At 38.1% G+C, this 16,135-nt stretch overlaps 1 long non-coding RNA gene across 2 annotated transcripts in view; it reads left to right on the forward strand.

The window, feature by feature from the left end:
* LOC144995214 (uncharacterized) overlaps positions 1-12,568 on the forward strand; it is a 29,145-nt gene extending 16,577 nt beyond the window's left edge. The window contains exons 3-5 of one of the 2 annotated variants that reach the window (XR_013658840.1): positions 10,137-10,258; positions 10,865-10,977; positions 11,084-12,568. This is a non-coding gene — a long non-coding RNA (uncharacterized LOC144995214). Of the gene's footprint in view, positions 1-9,696; positions 10,259-10,864; positions 10,978-11,083 lie in introns of those variants that run through there. The other variant, XR_013658839.1, reaches the window with a different exon arrangement.
* The last annotated feature ends 3,567 nt before the right edge of the window (positions 12,569-16,135 follow it).

Here is a 16,135-nt window from a genome sequence, read left to right on the forward strand (position 1 = left end):
CCAATAAGGAATTTCCATGGCAGGTTGATTGGAAAACATGTTGGACACTGGCCCTCAAGCCCTGGATTCTGACACGCCTGCTCTAGACTGTTGACCCTAAGTATCTAAGGTCCTCCACCTTTTTCACCTCTACTCCCTCTAACCCAGGACTCTAGACTACATTTTTACAGTGGTTGCACCGTTGCGCTTAACCTTTAATCTTAGGTTAAAAAAAGCCGCTTTATCAGCAGTATCCGCTGATAAACGTTGATTACGCAAGCACTTCACAACTATACTGTGCTGCATGTAATGCAAAGCTGTTTTTCTCCACTTCAAAATTCCGCTGGAATTATGTCAAAAGCGTTAACCATTGAAAAGTTACGGTAGACGAAAGAATGTAAACACTGGAGCTAAATCTCTGATGTTAAAGAGTTTTCACAGACTTTATTAGTCACTCCAACTGCCACCAGCAACAGGAGCGTGTGCACATGATCCGTGCGCGTGAACGGCTCAGATGCACATTCTCATAAACAAAAACAATTATTTTTATTTGAAGTGTGAGGATGCACACACACAAACACAGGAATGTGACTTAGAGTGGCTGCGATGATTTAGTTTTTTTCCCCTACACAGAACGACTGAGTGCAGCGGTGCAACCATGACATTTTTTTTAAGGCGCACCATTAAAAAATTCAGTCACACGTGCAGCCAAATTCATCGCACTCTAGAGCCCCTGCGCTGACTTCCCCGTTCTTCTTGAGTTCCTGTCTTTTGCACAACAATTTTGTGTCTTTGCGTGGCTGGCTTTCATTTCTTCTAGATTGAACCTCCAGCTCTCTAAATGTTCCTTCACCTGCTAACTGCTTTGTGTTTCTGTTGTGTTTCTTCGATCATTTGTTATCATCTTCTTATCAGGGTATCTGAGTGCAGCAATGAACACTGGAATTTCAAAAAAAATAAATTAAAAGGTGGCTCATCTTCTTGCAGGACATGAATATTTACTTTTCCAAGCTTTTAAAATTTTGTTGGAGTTAAAGTGATTGTTTTGAAGTCAGACCAATTACCGGTAGTTGGTATTCTTGTCAAAACATCCACTCCACCCCCAAAAAAAAAAGCCACAGACAGGTAAGGAACCCCTTACTTGACATCAAAAGAGACAAAATCCAACATGTACTTTAACCTTAAAAAGGTTCAGTGGCTTAGAGGACTTAAAGGATTACAAATATTTTCACATGAAAGAAAAATGTGATTTAGTTTTTCTGCACAATGTCAGAATATTTGATACAAACACTGGAGTGAAACTATAACAAAGACAGTTAATGAATGCAGAAATGTCTATTTGACAGAATTAAAGCAATAAAGTCCCAACTTATAACTGAGGTCATTTTTTGGCACAATAAAAATGGTGCAAAGAAAATTGAAAATCCATTTAAAGAAATTATGTATAAAGGTTCAAATCCAATTAGTTTAAAACCTTTCAAAATCTTTAATGTCAAGTAAAGTCCAAATTACTCCAAATAGTAGATTATTTGAATAATTTAATATTAACCGGTGAATGAGCCTCAAGGAACATCACAAGTCAATCATCTTTGTTCCAAATGAAAGTTCTGCCTGATAGAGAACACATGATCTAATTTAATATTGACCCTGATAAACCACAAGCAGATAAAAAAAGATCTAGGTCCAGTATCGCCAGTACATAGTACTGGTTAAATTCTGCAGCCATCAACATGTTATCGGACACTTCTAAAAAACTTAAAGGTCATAGGGTAACTGGAGAGAAGTTAGACTAGGCATGTGGAAATAATGGATGGACAAAACCTGGAAGAAGTCTAAAAGAGAAAAGTTTGATACTCAAAAACAGGGTCAAAAACCCTGTTGCCATCAGAAGTTGCAATTCTGGTTGCATTTGAGATGAAGACAGAGACCATTTTAGAATTCCTCCTTTTGGATGAAGACAGATACTGCTGTAGTTTATTGTTTTACTTCTTTTGACATGCAGTCTTTGACCTCCAACTTTGTGGTTTCCCATAAGTACCCTGTTCTGCAAAAAAACAAAGAAACAAATCCAAAAACAGTCAACGTTCCACAACTAATTTTTGGTAACGTTAACTCTGCAGAACAAAAGTGACTCTTAAACAGTAATGAAAGACAACATAAATAAATTAAAATAGTTAATAATCACCTTTGCAACCTTTAGAAATTTCCATCTGCTCTTTGACATTTTTGTTGATAATACTGAAAGGAGGCTTGATCTGGGGGGTATTCCAGGAAGCATGTTTAAACTAGCCTGACTTTAAGCCTGAACTCTGGCTGAAATCCGCCTGAACTTGCTTACTCTGGGTATGTCGGTTCCAAAAGACCGGATATGAGTTGGCGTAATTACGCTCGACTTGGTAACCCTGGGTTAACGCACGGTACATAAAGACATTCTCAATAGATCGCCGATTTCTGGAGTCACCATGGAAACGCGTGGAGAAAAAAAAAGAAAGCACGACACTTGAGATGGAAGTGAGACGGAGTCTGAGATTTTAATGACGGCGGATAGAAATTATAAGTCCATCAAAAAAGTAACACTGCTGAAAGATAATTTAGTTAAATTTATTCAAACTCAATAATTGTTTATACAACTCAAATTTACGTATTTATCTAACTAAATGTCACATTACTTCATCAATCTTTTTTCCATCTTAATTACTTATATTTCTTGAACTTTCATATGTCTAAGTTTGAGCCGGCAGATATGCTCATTTTTATAACAATACAAAGAACGGAAAAAAATGCACGGAGTGCATAAATTCATCACAGAATATTCCATCACTGTCAAAACAGGTTTGGGTGGTAGAGGTGCTATATAAACTCATCATCCTCTACTTTACTCTCACTCATGGTGCAGAGACGTAAGCAAAGTAGGACAAAATAGCTCGGCAAAACACGGTGAAACACGGTAAAACAGCTATACAACTAAACACATTTTGTAAAAAACCCACACTTAAACCCAAATCCGTCCAGACAGGCAAAGGGAATGATATCCCAGAATCCCTTGCGGTGCCGATTTAACAGCAGCATCAAAGTTACACCTACTTAATTGAATTAATTTGAATAAAAGGAAAATAATTGTCTGAAAACTATGGGTTATTTTTAAGGTGACCTAACAAAAAAATGATTTATCTTAACTGAAGCAAATAATTAAGTTAGATCAAAGTAAAAAAGTTTATCTTTCCAACATCCATATGTGGTCTTATCATCCTCTCATGGTGTAAAAAGTATTATCTGAGCTTCTTCATCCACTAAATCATCTTCAAATGGACACGCCATGCTGCTGCACCTCTCTGAAAACAAACTAATCTTCAACTAAACCTGCTCCGGACCAGGTTATGTTCAGAGCATGAGTTGCCATGGCAACTTGACCTACCCTGAAACATACCTCCATTTCTGGAACCGAAAGCTGAGGTTATCAACTTCCTTAGCCTCAAACTTATCGTGGGAGCTAGCATAACCTGCTTTCTGGAATACCCCCCTGGATGACCAAGATGAATACAGAAAATTCTAAAATATCATTTTCCGGAAAAATTAAGTGTGTTTTTGGAGGACTATAAGCCAAACAACTCTGAAGGGTTTTGGAAAACCGTTACAAGTAGAAGAAGCTGATTTATAAGGCTACACAGAGAAGATGTCTTCTTTTTTCATGTAAATGCTTCCAATGCTGGAGGCAAAGATTATTGAGACATTGCATATCACGCATTGTAATCTTGGAGCTTCTGGAGGAGTTCTGGGCTGATGTGTAACCACTAACAGCAATTAAAGCAAAGTTTCTTTTGTCTTTACGTTTTCCTCTTTATTTCAATGTCACATTTTTTATTAACTTTATTGCACATTTTTCAATTTGCAGAAATTCAAATAAAGAAGCAATTGCAAATTTCAATGTCACATGTTCACCTTGGAAGTTTTTTTTTCAGTCCACTTCTCTTCTGTGCTCTTCTTCTTGAGGTTGCTGTGTTATGTGGTAGCTGTCATTGGGAGGCCTGTAAACCATATTTGATCACTCCTGCAAGGGTCAGTGTCAGATAAAGAATCAGCAGCTGCCCAAAGTTTGTTCTAATGGCTTTTTTAGCACCTCACTCAAAAGCTCAGCAAGAACCTTGTAATAAAGTCAGTCTTAGCAAATCAGTCACAAATTAAATGGCAAGTCCAACCCATATGTTGCATGGAAATTTAGGCCCTTTTTTTTAAACTTAATGAGTCAGACTATATGAAAAAAAAGAAGGAAACGCTGCAGAGAGATATGAACACAGTCAGAATGTGGTGATCGGGATCTAAAAAAACTGTGATAAAAGCGTCAGAGCCGCCCGTTGGCCTCTCTGCATGCTCCATCTGCCTCCATGTCTGTTTTGCTCAGCCAGCTAAATGAAGCCTTTGAGCCTATTTGTGGTAAATGAAAGCTGAATGCTCTATCAACAGCGGCACACTGGAAACAATCTGCCGCCCAGGAATCTAGATAAACACAGAAGAGGCAGGCACTGGTCTCCTTCAACGTGCACATTCATGCACAGACAATAGTGCTCTGATCAGAACAATGATTACAGCGGGCCCTGTCCCATCCTGTCATTTGCAGCCCACTGTCTCCTCATTCCTATCATTTTAATTAATTCGCTGGTATTTTTGCAGCCTGGGCTGTATAGACCCCTAATGAGAAGCCTAATCAGAAGATGCACGAGGCAGGTGAATTGACCAGCTGCTGCTTTGGTGGGATGAGCTTTCAGCCTGCTCTTTTTTTTCCATTACCTGCTTTTCTCCCTGATGCACTGGGGGGGGGGGGGGTTACTTCCACAAATATCTGTTGGTCAACAAGATACAATTTAAAAAATCCTCTCTAAAACATGGACTTTTGCTTTTATTCTCATTTTTCAGGCCCATTTTTTTTTTTCTCATTTTGTCTTATCTAAGATGCTCCAATCTTAATTTTGTGTTGTGGTATTCTTTTGTGTACAAATAGCCATCTCATTGACTTTAATCAGCCATCCATCAATCTGACAATGCTCAGAGAATAAAGGTTTTCAGGCGCTACTTAATTAATCTGCTGCTTCGTCCTGGCTGCCATGCTCAATCATGGAGTAAATAAAGTCAGTCAAGAATGTAATTGTTTGTTTTCTGCTCATAGTTTGGAAAAAAAAGGCATTTATTCATTTCAAGGAGCTCTGAAAGTTGCCCTTTTGATTTTAATTTAATAAAGGTATCTCATGGAGTAAATGAAGCAAAATGTCACATTTCAGAACAGCATGGCTTGGCTCCTTACTCAAGCAGAAGATGGAAAGGGCTGCCTCCGCTGACCAACACAAACACAGTTTGTTCTTTTTTATTGTTTAATCATTTTTCATCAGCTTTACAATTGAACTGTCTGTGCTTGAGTAGCAATGTTTACAACAGAAACAGAAGGTGCAGAAAGACAGTTTGATTTAAGCGCAGATACATTTGAAATGGTAGTAGGAAGCTATTAATCTTTTAAATGTTACACACAGTTGTGGAACCTTTGGTTGCAGTTGGATTCCCTGAGTGGTCACTCCCACTGTCGCTGATTTTCTGGGCTGTGTTGCAGCGCCTTTCTGTCTGTGGCCGAGCATCCTGCATACCAGGCTGTGATGCAGTACGTAAGGATGCTCTAGATGGTGGCTCTGTAGAAGGTCACCAGCAGCTTCTCCTCCAGGTTGTTCCTCCTGAGTATTCTCAGAAAGTGGAGAGGCTGCTGGGCCTTCCCTACTGCCACAGGTGGTCAAGTGGACAAAAACTGGAGGCTAACAGAGGTCAATGAGCTTGGTGTGTGCTCATATTTGTAGTTCATATGTAACCAGGAGAACTTTTATTTAATTCATAATGTAATAAATATAATATAATAATTGCACAAAATCTGTTCAAGTGTTACCATACATGAGGGATCTCTAACAAACTGCTGCATTACACTCCAAGTCATAGCCCCATCCTTCCTTCCTTCTTCTTCTGTTGACCCCCCTTTATATTTCAAAGGCTACTGTTCCCCTCTCCTTCTGTACGATCTCCTGTTGGAAACTGGAGTGGGCAGGATCATACAGTGTGTTGGTTTCTGTTTGTTTGTTGCCAGAAATAAAGGTAGGTTTCTCTCCAAGAATCAACACTGTGTCACGCCAAATAATTAACCAGCTCAACACAGAAAGCGACCAGTGGCACAAATCTTCTTAGTCTCCAGATCTGTCAACTGCTTTGTGAGGGTTGACCGCTTTTAATGCCCATGAATGCAAACCATTTGGACAACTTCCAAGAAGAGAAGAATGTCTAGCCATGTTTCAGGTCTGGAGACATGAGTGTGGGGACATGAACATCAACTTGGAGCAGCTGGAGAAGAACGCTGAGACTGGTTCAGACTGACTAAATGTCTTTGTGCTGCACCATAACATTATCTTAAGTTGTTTTTTCAGATTTATGCTTATACACTACAGTGGTTAGTTGCATTTATTTTGCAGGCGTGGTGTAGAAGTAGAGTGGTTGACCTCCATTCGGAAGATCCCAGTGTCTTCAGCTTAAACTCTTACATTGACAGTTTTATCATTTTAAATCAGCCACCCTCCCTTGAACACTTCACACCCCTGTGAGACTTTGGAGTCTTGCTTGAGCTGTTTGATCTCCAATGCCTCTGAACAGCACTTCATCGAAACTTTCCGAGATCCAAAGTAACAAACTTAAACAAGACTGACTTTGAATCGGCAGTTATCATATTCTTAAAAAACATTTCAAAAGTAAATATCAGCTTTTTCACGTGGAATAGATTAGTTTTCATCCCTGTGCTCAGGGGAAGTCCTTACACAACGTTGTCATAGGCTGCATTCAAGAAAATGTGGAAAACTGCACCCCTTTAGTACACACACCCCTCCCCCCTCAATATATACATTCCATCATAAACACACACACATGCACACACACACCCTCTCAAACACACATACACGCACACACATTTTGTAAGGAAGGTGGGACCTAGGACAAACATCAGACGTAGACACGACAGAGCCGATATAAAAATTCTGATTGATTATTGAACATACGATTTTTGCTTTGGGTGTGTGTGTTAATGCAACTGAGACACACCGCAGACAAACCAGTGTAAACCAGGCTTTTAAGATATGCAGCCTGCTGATGACAGAGATGGAACAATTGACTTTTCTTTTTGTTTCAAAAAAGACAAACTAGACACATACATTTTGCAAAGACTATAAGCTCCAGCTGACCAACGCCACTTTACATTTTAAAACTTTGCATTTAAAACCACATCCCTACACCAACCAATGGAAACTGCAGGGATTTCTTAAACATGGATTTCAGATTGTGTTCCAGCTTTGTTGCCGGCATTCTGGGGAATTTTGAAGATTTTATTAACTCGCGTACGGATGCATTGTCTCTAAGTGGAGGCTATTACGCAGACATTGTGTGGAAGCTGCAGCCATCAGTTTGAATTTGACCAGTGGATAGGAACATCACTGATGGAGCTGCGAGAGCACATTAAAGAGTAAGGGTATTTTTAAACGTGTATAGAGATGAGGGGTACCATTTGAATAGCACTTGGGATAATTATGGTTGGCAGCCCACCCTTCGCTAGCTTTGCAGCTGATTCTGTCTCTGTATTTCAATTTCCTGCCTCGTTGAGGATGCCAGCCAATATGTGGAGAAGAGAGGACCTGTAAAGCAATGCAGCAAAGCACTCAAGAACTGAAAGTGTTTGGAAAATGAAGACCGAAATAGACACAACTACCTCCACATCAAGAGAGGAAGTAAAACATTGAAAAAACGGGGGAAGAGTAAACTACATTCATGGTCTTCTGCTTTCTGATTAATTTTATGTGTCTCTTAGATAGTTCTTTCAAAAGCAGGTCTGGGCAAGACCATTTTGAAATTTAGATGGGTGGTTATTCTGTGACCAAGAAAAAGGATAGTTTTATTCATGCAAGATTTTCCTTCTTCACCTTTTGGTTTCTCCCTTTAAGGCTTGCCAGAACAAATCCTCTGGCTCCATCTAATCCTACCCTCTGCATCTTCCTCGCTAACACCAACCATCCTCATGTCCTCCTTGACCACAACAATGAACTATGTCTTTGGTCTTTCTCTACACCTACAACCTCAGAATCCTTTTACCAACACAATCACTCTTCCTCCTCTAGACGTGTCCAAACCACCTCAATCTGCTTTCTTGCATTGATATCCACAACATCTAACATGAGCTCTTCCCCTGAAGGATTCATTTTTCTAATCGTATCCATTCTAGTTACTCCCAAAGAGAACCTCAACATCTTCAACTCTGCTTCCTCCAGCTCTGCCTCCTGTCTCATCCTTAGTCTCTAAACCAACTGTATGGCTGCCCTCACTACAGTCTTCTACATCTTTCTTTTGTAAATCTTAACACCATAAACCTTTCCTCCACCGATTCCAACAAAATTAAATTCAAACCTTACTTATTCAGGGTTTAGAAACAACAAAGCATTTCAACCTTTTGAGCTCATTGTTCCCTTAAATTACATGATGGAGACTTTATTAGAAGACGAATGAAAGAGAGATTATTTCTGAAACCTTAATAAATGCAAAGAAGAATCTTTCTGACTATAAGACTTTCCTTGACTAAAATACGAAATCAGAACATGTTCAGGGATGAATTGATGGTAAATTGATCGGTTAAGTTTCACAAGGTGACATAAGTGGAGGACTTTATTTTTAATCCATCCATTCATCTATTATCAGAACTTGCTGAATCCCTTTTGGGGTTGCTAGAGCCAACCCAGGTACTCTTGGGTGAAGGCGGGGTACACCCATTCTGTTGCAGGGCCACATATTCACATGCACACCCAGGGGCAATTTAGTATCCCCAATTAACCTATGAAGCAGGTTTTTGGACTGTCGGAAGAAGCTGGAGTGTGCGGAGAAAACCAACGCATGCAGAGGGAGAAGATGCATACTCCACACAGAACCAGGATTTGATCAGGCCTTATTGTAGAGCTTTATTACAAAGTAAAATAATTTAATTTATATGAGAGTCAGCACTTTGTTATAGTATTAAATTTACCTATAGGTTTATGCACAGACTTTCAGCTTTTATAGTCTTCCTCACTAAAAGACAATGTGGCAAAGATGTGTGTGCATTTATGCAGACTGACTTTGTAAAACCCTGCAAAGGGAAATTTGTTGGGTCCAAACAGTAGTTTGTGTGCTAAAAGTTTTTATCAAAAGAGATGTTTTAACCCTTGTGCTATCTTAGATTACCCCACCCTTACATTGACGTGTTCTCCCTACCATGACAAAGGTGGATAAAGGTGGAAATATTTCATGTAATCCATGGACACCAGTGAAGATCACAAATCGTTGAAGAAAAAAGGTTCAGAGCACTGTCTAGTGGGTCTAGATGACCCAACTCCCAATGTTAAAGTGCCTAGGATAGCACAAGGGGTTACATGATCACATTCAACCTAATCAGAGGTTGTTGTATATATATGGAACTTTAATCCAAAGACTCTCAGACCAAAAACACTTTTCTTATCCAAACCAATGCAGATCAAATGTCTTAGATCAACACCCAGACCAGTATGGTGAAAAAATAGTGTTACTGGATTTGTGTGTGTGAGTAGTACTTGATTTGTAACTCATACAATATAGTTTGTGTGGAACTTTATGTACTTGCGATTGTGTATTAATATGTACGCTGGAATATCAAAAACTTACAAATATAAAATACAATTTATGCACAAACAAATTGAAATCACAGCAGCTTAAAACTAAGGACAAATTCAAAATTGCTACTACACATCTTTAAACAGTATGCACCATTTGGCTGATGCACACAGACAAAACCACATAAATGCACAGATCAGAGTTTCAAGTGCACCTGGGGGGGACTTTTTTCACATTTCCAGATTTGTAGATGATGCATTTATTTTTATTTATTTATTTATTATTTTGATGATGCATTTAAACGCTTGGTTGTCATCAGAATTTTGTCATTAGCCACTTTGAACTAAATTTGTGAGTAATATCTAGTAAATTATTTATATTTTTCACACTTTCTTAAACACTTATGCCCAGATACCTACAGATGAAAAGAAAAATATATGCGTTTCTAAGACACTCATCTCTTTTTTTTTTTTTTAAAGCGGAGAAAGTTGATCAGGTCGATGCACGGACGCACTTTGGAGAGACCTGATTGAGGACCAGAGCTTGGGGAGGAGCTCCGTGCTGGAGGCAGTGTCAGGGCTGGTGCGGCTGAGAGGAAGCAGTGAGTTTTGGAAACAAAAAAAAAAAAAGAATGAGTGTTTTAAAAACAAGTAATTAAACACACAAATCTACTGAGACCATTTTATCTCCATACACCAGTTTTTATTTTATTAATCTGCTTCTATTTTCTGTTCTTCTACTTCAACATCCTATTCGTCCATGTGACATCCCTTCTGTCATCGCTTTCTGATGAATGAAACAATGGTTGTGACAGATCCTGCAGATGAGGGGAGTCCAAACTGAATTTAGAGTTTCTTTAGGTAAAACTCTCATCTGTCAGGTTAGGTTTACAGACGAAGTTACCAAACTCAGAAAAGCGCTGCTGATGTTTAAATCAGCATATATATGGGAGGAAAACCTTTGAAAAAGTTTATTTTTGTCTCTTTAGAATTGAATATTTTGCAGTTTTTTCTGGTTTGAAGACTTCATCTGCACAGACCGTGTGTTCCAAAGATTTTAATTCAAATGCGGAGATGAAACTGGTCAGAGCTGAATTACCTCTGCCAACACACAAACAAGAAGAGACTTCTAGTTGGTTTCATTTGTCCTGACTATAGACAGAAGGATGGTACAAGGTTGGCCTTTAAATCCTGTGATTTTCTTAAAGATGTATCCTGCAGAGAAGGGAGCGCGGTGGGAAGCTATCTGCCGTGGTGCCGTCTTTGATCGAGCATGTGCGCTCATATTTGGGCAGGAAGGCAGAAATGAGAGAAGGAGCAGGTAAGTGGAAACTGTCAACTCACATAAAGAGCATCCACTGAGCAGCATTGGAGGCTTGCCTCCTCCAATCATAGATGATCTCAGATATCACTTTTGATTGTTTAAGAAGCGAGAGCGATGCAGAGGAGCTGTTTGCAGTCTCTTCCTGGATAAGGAGGACAACTTACAGGAGAGAAAAAAAACCAGTCTCCACAGACAACACATTTGGTGCCTGTCTGTTCTCATTTATAAAGTTTTTGGAGATTATTTCCATTTCCCAGCATTTCACTGGGTTTGGAATTTAACAAAGAACCCCAGACAGCTTTGCATATTTAAACATATATCTTTCTTTTCCTTGTTTAAAGAAATACATTCATGAAAAGCGGTGGCAGCTTTTGTTGCATTTGATAATATGTGTTTTGTGATGAATATAAAAATAACTCCAGAGCCCTGAGCGCTGCACAACATTGGTCGGCAAATAAAAGCAACAAAAGAAACAAAAGAAAAATTCATTGCAATATTCTTTGGGTTTTGTAATAAATACCATCTCATGATACTACCCCCACCCACTGGTTATCCATAATTCATATTGAAATTCAGATGATCATTCTACAACAGTGTGCAGATGCTTCCAGGGGGGAAAAAAATCCCCTCTGTGTCAGATATAAGTGTGAGAATATTTAAAGCACTGTGAATGCTGTCTGGGAAAGGTACGATATAAATAAACATAACTTACATACTTACTTTTGCATAAGGGAGTATTTAATGCCAAAGAGTTCAGTCTGTTAATGTATTTCTGCAACACTGTACTTCCTGTACTTCACTGATGGGTTTTATAGAAATATGTTTATTTTCACGTAGAATAGCTTTTAATACTCAGAAATTGGTGGAATCTTAATTTATTTTACTCTATTTAGCTTATTATCAGCTTTATGTGTCTTTTATTGCCTTTTGTAAATTTATCCTATTTTTAATCATTGTTCTTAATTTCCTTAATTTTTGTCATTTTTGTCTTTATTTCTCTTTCTAAGGCAAAGCACTGATGGCATTGTTAAGTGCTATATGAATTAAGATAATTAATTCATTCAGCTAAAATTACCCTGAAAACAAATAATGGTCCAAAATAAAAGTTATGTGTTACTGGCAACTTTTCAATTAAATAAAAAATTAAATTATAAAATTTTAACTGGTTTTTAACGTGAGAACGTTTCAGAATTTCACGTCAGAGTTCCAAACTGTCTGAGTTTTGCAATATGTATGTTCTGTAGTATTAGTATGCAGTATTTCAGGCAGATTACATCACCAGGGGTGCAACTGATAATACAACAGGAATTAACATGTCAGAGTGCATGGTAGTCAAAATCAATGTCATTTCATTTAATTTATTCAGCATATTAACTATGGGACATGCCCATTTATGGTCAAAGTAACTATGAGCTGCATACGTTGAAAGGGAGTTTCAGTTGAGAAGTGTGGGAGCTCTGCCACAGGATTGATGAAATGAAAGCATTCGACTGTTTCTGGGTGCTGCTTTGATTGTCAAAGCAAACTCAGCAGTGACACTGGAGGGTGTTTCGCACAGGCCTGTCTTTCAGGAGTAAATCCAACATTATACTGGCGTTAACTGTTAAAGTTGTTTGTGAAGAGTAAAAATAAAAGCACAGCTCAAAATAAAAGTTATCTTGTTCTGCTTGGCAAAAGAAACGTCCTTTAGGAAGGTTAGAAAAAGTTCTTCTACACTGAACCTTTTAGAAGATATAGCAGCCAGACGGGAAGACTCTGGAAGCCCAACACACTGCTGCCAGTAGCAAACTGAAAGATGGAGCTTATGTACCCCACAGACCACTTGGGTGTGGTGTGGGTGGTGGAGCTGACTAAAGTAAGAGCTGAGAATCGACCACTAGGGATCAAATTTACACATTCTGCAGCAATCTTTTTCCTTTTAAAATTAAAACCAAACTTTCTGTCATTTGTAAAACAGAGAAACAAAATTGTTGCAACATAAACAAAGAAACTGTTCAAGGTTAGGTTCAGGTCACTGAACTACTGAGTTTACAGATGCAAAGACATCTGTCAATCAGAAAATCAAAAAGTTCATTTAGTTTTGAATGAATGAATATTTCAGCAAACAACATCTAAAAGATGCTGTTTACACAGATTTACTTATAATGTCCTTCTCCCTCTCATTAGGAGTGAGAGCAAAATACCAATAGGGTGCAGCAGCCCTGGAGTCTTTCAGTTGATTTTTCTGCACAGAATTAAAAATTTTACACAGAAAAATGGAGATCATAGGCCTTTCTTGACATTGCAATGTGACAGGATTCTGTAATCTGTTGAACTTTAACGTAAATTTGCACAATCTCTTGGTTCCTTACTTCCTTATAACATGCCTGACAAAACACTCAAATGTGAAAAAACCTGTCATTAAAACTGGTGATACATTCTTCAATCAAAACAAATCCGAGCAGAGACTGGAGTGTGTGTTCCACACATTTTCTGTGCAGAAGCGTCTCTGTCTGCAGGATGAGAACATCGACATTCTGATGAGGTTCAACTGCAAATTAGAAACCAAGCGCCAAAGCTCATTCATTTGCTAAAACTCCTGAAGCAGCAAGGGAAAAATTAAAAAGTGAGGGGAAGGAAGGAAGCCCAGATTTCTGCAACTTGCAGCCTTGTTTTTCCATTTTCTGATGAGTGAGAAGTGATGACTAATAAGACGTTTTTTGTGTTTTACCTGGTTTCTTTTTTCCCCCAAAAGTGGAAAACAAAAGTGTATATTTTGTGCTGCAACACTATATAATTATTTTGTAACACGTTTAAATTCATTTTTTTTATATCATTATCATCATAAAATGTGGATATAAAAATGACCAAGTATTATAATACACCCAACATTGAGTTGAGTTAGTTGTTGCAGATTTCCAAATTTAAGAAAGATCATGTTTATGGGGTTTTATTTTAATTTTATTTTTAAGAAACCATGGGTCTGGGTCTGGGTTTGTGGAAATAAGCAAGCCAAAAGAGAAGCTATAGGAGGATGAGGAGGGTTGCAGAAGAAGACCACAGGTTAAAAGGAGTCCGGAGTTTAGACGTTTGGGGGAAACCAGTGAACTGATCCTTTTCCATTGGTTTAGTATAGGTGATTGCACACTTTAGCTTTGTTTTGAGCTTTTCATTAAATGGATCTGTTGATGCGAGTCCAACTAAAAACAAATTGAGCTGATCTTTGGGAGTCATTTAAGGTCTCACATTTTGATTTTTGTGCTCCAATTTGACATTGTATCTTTTGAAGTAGAATTTTGTATGCCTTCGTGTTGGAATCCTCCAGAACTTTCTTCATCTTTCCACAGCAGCATCAATCCACCTCAACACTTCCGTCTCTTTCCAATTTTTTTAATATGTATACATTTATTCTAGTCAGGGTTCTCTGCATGAACTCCGAGGGTCCTTTTTAAAGCCAGCAATATGCTGAAAATGAGAAGTAAATTTACCCACAACTTTTAAATCAAATGTCTGTATTTGGAAGGGCAAAATGTGCAGAAAGAGATGTGGTCTTTTTGTGTAAAACATAGTTCTATTTTTAAGGGAAAGTAACACAGCTCAAGATTATTTTTTGTTCGCGTGAGGTTTAAGTTATTTTGACAAATGGCTCTGTTGTGTGAGGTAATCTTTTTACAGATTATATCACCATCTGGCTAAAACTCACGTTTACATAAATAACACTGCTGTAATCCCTCCACACCACAAGAGGGCGTTACTGTAGAAAAATGGTCTGTAATACTCTGCAGGAAAAGCAAAAATGAGAAATATATTTAAATGTATGAACAAAATAAGGAGCAGTTTGTAAACTTAGAAACTTGCCTGCCATCCAAGGCTCTGTGCACTTCTCTTTTTTGATTTTATATGTTGAAGCTCATGAAGCTTAAAAGCAACAGAAGTAGTTATAAAAAATGCCTGACTTAAGTCTGTAGTCGTAGAAACAAAGGTCTCTAAACAAAGTTTTTGTCTGGGGCTGTAGTTTAGGTACTTTACCTGCAACAGTGGTTGTTAATTTCTAACAGTAACAAAAACTGAAAATTAACCTATGACACAAGGGATTTATAGGCTGAACAAGACTTTCAATTAAAAATGAAATCAACTTTATTTTGTATTACTTTTTTTTCAATATTGTATTTTAATGTGCTTAACAAAGTACAGCACACTCATACACAAGCATGCACAGACCTCACCTTGTCGCCTATGCTGCAACAGGAAATATGCAAAATCAAGCAATTTGATTAGAATCATACATATAACTTACATTTTTGGCACAGATTAGTGGACATATTTATTTTACTATTAGTAAAAAACTGGTGAGGATGATGAGAGGTGAGGTCCTGTGTCCCCTGGCCAAATATCCCAACTAGAAGGTCTCCAGTCATAATCTAGCAACTGTCCTAAAGATGATATTATTTTGAATGAACTTTATCATCATTGAGTTCACATAAATGCACAAAATTTACAGAAGAAATCAGCAGAGAAACATCAGACAAACTCATGGGTCTAATCTGCCATCGCCAAACCCTGACACACACACGCACAAGCACACACACACACACTGTGTCAGATCCACATTCCACTTACCAGCTGATTGGCACGTGAGATGCAAAAACAGTGGTGCAGGAGAACACCACTGAACAGCCGATGATGGATTCTGGCTAATTAGTTTCCTTGTCTTCAAGAGGCAACAATCACTCACCTCTTCCAGAAAAGAAGAGAAGAAGTGTGTGAGGTGTTGAATGTGGAATGAGATGGGCTTTGAGGAATTCAGAAATACATTTACAAAATTTTGATGGATATATATATATATTTTTTTTTTTAAGATTTGTTAAGACTTTTAAATGCTTTAAAGGTATGAGGCGATGGAAAGGAGGGACAGGCCAGAGGAGTGGAACAGTGAAACTTAAAGTTTTAGTTTGGAAGATGGTAAAAAGAACTGATCATCTCCATTCCATTTAAACATGTTCCGCTGAAAGCACACAAAACATATTGCATTTTACTTTAACACTATCACCACAAATGCCAATGATAATGAATGAGCACAACCAATATGCTTAAACAAATCATCTTCAAAACAGATAATTACAGATAATTGTGCCCATTGTCAGTACCAACGTTCCCCTTTTTGCTCGAAGTTTGC

This window comes from Oryzias latipes, chromosome 11, assembly GCF_053564925.1.
Source record: "Oryzias latipes strain Hd-rR chromosome 11, Olatipes_Hd-rR_3.1".
In the NCBI taxonomy this organism is placed as follows: Eukaryota; Metazoa; Chordata; class Actinopteri; order Beloniformes; family Adrianichthyidae; genus Oryzias; species Oryzias latipes.